This window comes from Nothobranchius furzeri, chromosome 4 (genome assembly GCF_043380555.1).
Source record: "Nothobranchius furzeri strain GRZ-AD chromosome 4, NfurGRZ-RIMD1, whole genome shotgun sequence".
NCBI lineage: Eukaryota > Metazoa > Chordata > Actinopteri > Cyprinodontiformes > Nothobranchiidae > Nothobranchius > Nothobranchius furzeri.
In genome coordinates this window covers 67,148,669-67,153,866 of record NC_091744.1, presented here as the reverse complement: position 1 = coordinate 67,153,866, position 5,198 = coordinate 67,148,669, and the positions used below count along the sequence as shown (strand labels likewise).

Sequence of the window (5,198 nt, the reverse complement as noted above, 5' to 3'; positions counted from 1 at the left end):
TCATTTTTAAAAACGTTAAAATGTTCATTAAATGTTTAAATGTTCATTAAAAAGTTAAATTCTTAATTAAAACGTTTAAATGTTTATTTTTAAAAACGTTAAAATGTTCATTAAAATGTTTAAAGGTTCATTAAAACATTAAATTCTTCAGGAAAACGTTTAAATGTTCATTTTTAAAAACGTTTAAAGGTTCATTAAAACGTTAAAATGTCTATTTTTTTAAACAAGCAGTCTCCTTCTGATATCATGTAGAAACAAGCAGTATCTTTCTGACATCATAAAGAAACAAGCAGTCTCCTTCTGATATTATGTAGAAACAAGATATATATGTCTGATATATATCAGAATATATATATATGCTTGTTGAATAAAACTCTTCATTAAAACGTTTAAATTTTCATTTTTAAAAACATTAAAATCATCATTAAAATGTTTAAATCTTCATTAAAATGTTTAAATTTTCATTTTTTAAAAACGTTAAAATGTTCATGAAAACGTTTAATTGTCCATTAAAACGTTAAATTCTTCATTAAAACGTTTAAATATTCATTTTTAAAAATGTTAAAATGTTCATTAAAATGTTAAAATTTTCATTAAAACGTTAAAATGTTCATTAAAATGTTAAAATCTTCATTAAAACGTTAAAATGTTCATTAAAATGTTAAATTCTTCATTAAAACGTTAAAATATACATTTTTCAAACGTTAAAGGAGACATAACATGCTTTTAAGTTATTCCTTTTTACATCTAAATCCTTCAGTTGGGGTCTAAATACAGTGGAACTGCAGTTCTTTGTTCTGATTTCCTCATTATTGTTGCTCTACAGACCCTCATCTACCCCTGTTCTGAGAAGAGTCTTGAGAACGAGCCGTTTTTGGGTACTGTCTCTTTAAACTGGAGGAGGAGCTGTAAACTCCGCCCCCCTCCATAGTGCAGATCTGTACTCTCCTCCCCCAGTCGGACTTTGTAGTTCTATAGAGAAATCATTATTTAGCATAGCAGATTTAGCATAGCATATTAGCATTTTTAAAACGTGGGGAGAGTTGTTCATCAAGCTGTTTCAAGGCTGCTAACTCTCTCATGCATTTGTCTGTAGTCACACACACACCCGTCACGGCCGACGGAAGGACAAGCGAGCAGGCACGCGCGTGCGCGCGCGCACACACACACACACACACACACAAGGAATGCTGCTTGCTTATTTATTTCTATAAAAAAAGTTTTAAAAAATGATACAGCATTAAAATAATATATTTTATTAAGATCTCTATCTATCTCTCTCTCTATATATATACATATAATTATAAATAATTTTATAAGTAGTCTTATTTTATATTGGGTGTCTTAATGGCTGAAAATGGATAAAAAGCAGTTACATTTTAATTTAAAGATTTGAGATTCTAGTCAAAAATAAAGCACATTCCTCCAAATGTTCTTTAATGTGATCTTTATAATTCTAATGCTTACAACTTTGTTTTTATTGTCTGCAATGCGTAGCCTATATCTTTATTAAATGTGTGTTTAGCTGTAACGTGGTAATTCTCTAATGTGTACACAGAGGTGGACATCAGTGCTGCAGTGAAATTCCCAAGATCAGTCTGCTTTGCTAACAAATATGGTTAAATCTTACCTGCATTCTAAATAAATACTGTTAGGTGAAAACATCAGTAGGCATTGAGTTATTGATAAAATCCCTAACAGCCAGAATGGAAGAAGAGCATGCTGGGTCATCCTGGATCTGAGCCTGTTCTGTGTATTTACCTACAGGATGCAATAAATGTCTACAAGGCTGAGTTTGGACCATTACATCTAAAAGAAAGCATACAATCAGTGATTTTTTTAATTGTTTACATTAATATACAAATTTTCTAAGTATTAACCTCACAGCAAATAAGTAGAAAAATATAATAAACAGGCTTTAGTAGTTAAACAGGCGTTGTGCACACAGGTGCTTTGTGTCTCTGTGCTGGTGGTATCTAGGTCTCAGAGTTCCTGTCCTCCTGCCATCTTCTGTTGTCCTCAGGATACGGATTGATGTTTCCTGATGAGGAGGGAGGGGCAGTATGTGGGCTTCAAACTGGTCCTGGATAACAGTGGGAGACCTCCGTTGTCTGAATACTGAGACCAGAGGGTTGGTGAGATGCAGATCTTCTCTACCTCATCTAGAAACGGAGTTGGTTCAGGGAAAACTTTTCCAAAGACCAGTTCCATGATGTCATCGCCATATTCTGCAATGATAGACAATAACTTTAGTGACATATTTTGTTTACAAGCAGCTTTAGGAAAGTTGGTTCTTTAGCTTTCATGTTTATAGTCACGTTTGTGTTGTTTTGGTTTACTTTGTTCACAAGTTCACTTTGCTGCAGTGACTTCATATTCTTACAAATGTAATAAAATAGTGACACTAAAATTATACAAATGATTCCTTATGAAAGGAAGCTCATTAGAGAGCAGTGCAGACAGACTTACTACATGCTGCAGCTGTTTTTGTAGGCCAGCTGCTGCTGAATTTGGGGAAAGTTATTCTGCACACATCCAGATCAGATGGTTGTTTACAGAAAATAATGTAATTCAATAATTTCTAAACAGACTAAACAAGTAAAACATCAAATAAATCACTCTGCTGTCATCAGACGGAGTGATTCAGGTGGTGAGGTGTTCTTAATGATGAGGGTGGCTGAGGTGTGTCATCACTCACTTTGGTCTGGTCCAGACCGTCTCTTTACTGGTGGGTCTCCTTCTTCAGTAGGTGACGTGAAGCTCCAACATCTGAACGTTCTGTGTTCCTTAGAGGAGAAGAAAAGTAACAGCAAGCTGGCTAAATTATTTTTTACTAGCATCTCAAGGACTTGGAGAAGCAGATCTTCACTTACCTAAACATCAGACCAGTTTGTCCCAGCTGAGCTCATCAGGGCGTTAGTCTGACAGCCTGTCAGTGAAACACAGCACCTTCTGGATGTTGACTCTAAAAAGCAAACGAACATTTTTAATTTTGTTTTAATTATTTTTCAGCTGATTTTATCAGCTTTCCGACGCTCACGCTCATACAGACGGTGAGCTTTGCTGCGTCTGACAGATGCAGAGTTGGTTTTTATATCTGCAGTGAGACAAAAAACTAACCTCACTTCACTCAGAGATTGTTCTTTAAAACTCTATTAAATCCACTGTGTTGACGCACTTTAATGACTTTGTCACGCTGCATTTTAGCTGATATGGGACTTTATTTACTGGATGCTAAGATTACATCACACTCACGTAAAATAACACACAGGCTCTCTGCTGCTACAATCAGCGGATGTACGTCTGGTGTAAAAGAAGGCGTTGATCAGAAATCACGTTTTATTCCACGAAAATCAGCCAAATCCACATTAATCTGGGTGCTAACTTTACTAGCATACTGTGCTAGCGATAGCAAGCCGGATGCTAACGCTTTAGTGCTGCTAATGCCGTAAATCTAAAGTAAAGTTTGTCGACATTTTAAAGTTATATGAAGCTTACCGCTCTGCTGCTGTGTCCCGTTGCTGCCACATTCAGATGGAAATGACTCCTTTTAGATAGATGAAGCCCTCAGTACTTAGCCACTAGCCTGGAGACACGAACGAATGAACCACGCTGTGTTAATGGAAAAAAAAGTGGGTTTTTCATGTTATGTCTCCTTTAAAATGTTCATTAAAACGTTAAAATCTCCATTAAAACGTTAAATTATTCATTAAAACGTTAAAATGTTCATTAAAACATTAAAATGTTCATTTTTAAAAACGTTAAAATGTTCATTAAAAAGTTTAAAGGTTCATTAAACGTTGAATTGTTCATTAAAATGTTGAAATGTTCATTAAAACGTTAAAATGTTCATTAAAACGTTTAAATGTTCATTAAAACATTAAAATCTTCATTAAAACGTTAAAATCTTCATTTTTAAAAATGTTAAATTTTCATTAAAACATTTAAATGTTCATTAAAACATTAAAATGTTCATTAAAATGTTTAAATGTTCATTAAAACGTTCAAATCTTCATAAAAGCATTAAAATCTTCATTTTTAAAAATGTTAAAATCTTCATTAAAATGTTAAAATGTTCATTAAAACGTTTAAATGTTCATTAAAACATTAAAATGCTCATTAAAACGTTAAAATCATCATTAAAATGTTTAAATGTTCATTAAAACGTTAAATTCTTCATTAAAACGGTTAAATGTCCATTTTTTTAAAACGTTAAAATGTTCATTAAAACATTAAAATGTTCATTACAATGTTAAAATGTTCATTGAAACGTTAAAATGTTCATTAAAATGCTTAAATGTTCATTAAAACGTTACATTTTTCATTACAATGTTAAATGTTAATTTTTAAAAATGTTTAAAGGGTCATTAAAAAGTTAAAATGTTCATTTTTTGAAACAAGTAGTCTCATTCTGATATCATGTAGAAACAAGCAGTCTCTTTCTGACATCATAAAGAAACAAGCAGTCTCCTTCTGACATCATAAAGAAACAAGCAGTCTCCTTCTGACATCATAAACAAGCAGTCTCCTTCTGATATATAGAAACAAGCAGTCTCCTTCTGACATCATAAAGAAACAAGCAGTCTGCCTCTGACATCATAAAGAAACAAGCAGTCTGCCTCTGACATCATAAAGAAACAAGCAGTCTGCCTCTGACATCATAAAGAAACAAGCAGTATCTTTCTGACATCATAAAGAAACAAGCAGTCCCCTTCTGATATAATCTAGAAACAAGATATATATGTCTGATACATATATATATATATATATATATATATATATATATATATATATATATATATATATATATATATTTGCTTGTTGAATATAAATCTTCATTAAAACGTTGTTACGACACCTGGGTTTTTACAATGGTTGGTCGTATTATTATTACTGTTCAGTCAGAATTTTTTCCCCTGTTTTGGTAGTTTTCTTCCCATTGTTTTGTTTTCTTTTGGAGTGACAACACCAGACCCAGATACAAGATGGCTGTCATGCTGTTGTCCAGTAACCATGGAAACCACAATGAGCGCCGGCAGCCTCATCACCATTGGATCCCTCCACAGTTCTTCAGGTGGAAGCAATTGGACTAATCATTTTCTCTGGATCTGGAAAGGATAAAAGGCTGGAGGAATTTTCATTCTGGGAGCTACTTGTAACCAAGTAGACTCCCTTTGGGCTGGTTTCAGGGTTTTAGA

General features: G+C 33.2%; 1 long non-coding RNA gene across 1 annotated transcript; it reads right to left on the bottom strand.

Moving 5' to 3' along the window:
* Positions 1-1,559: 1,559 nt before the first annotated feature.
* On the bottom strand, positions 1,560-2,946 carry LOC129157439 (uncharacterized). Its single transcript, XR_008560657.2, has 3 exons — positions 2,874-2,946; positions 2,699-2,786; positions 1,560-2,228 (listed from the first exon to the last, which is right to left on the bottom strand). It is a non-coding gene; the product is annotated as an uncharacterized lncRNA (long non-coding RNA).
* Between the last annotated feature and the right edge of the window lie 2,252 nt (positions 2,947-5,198).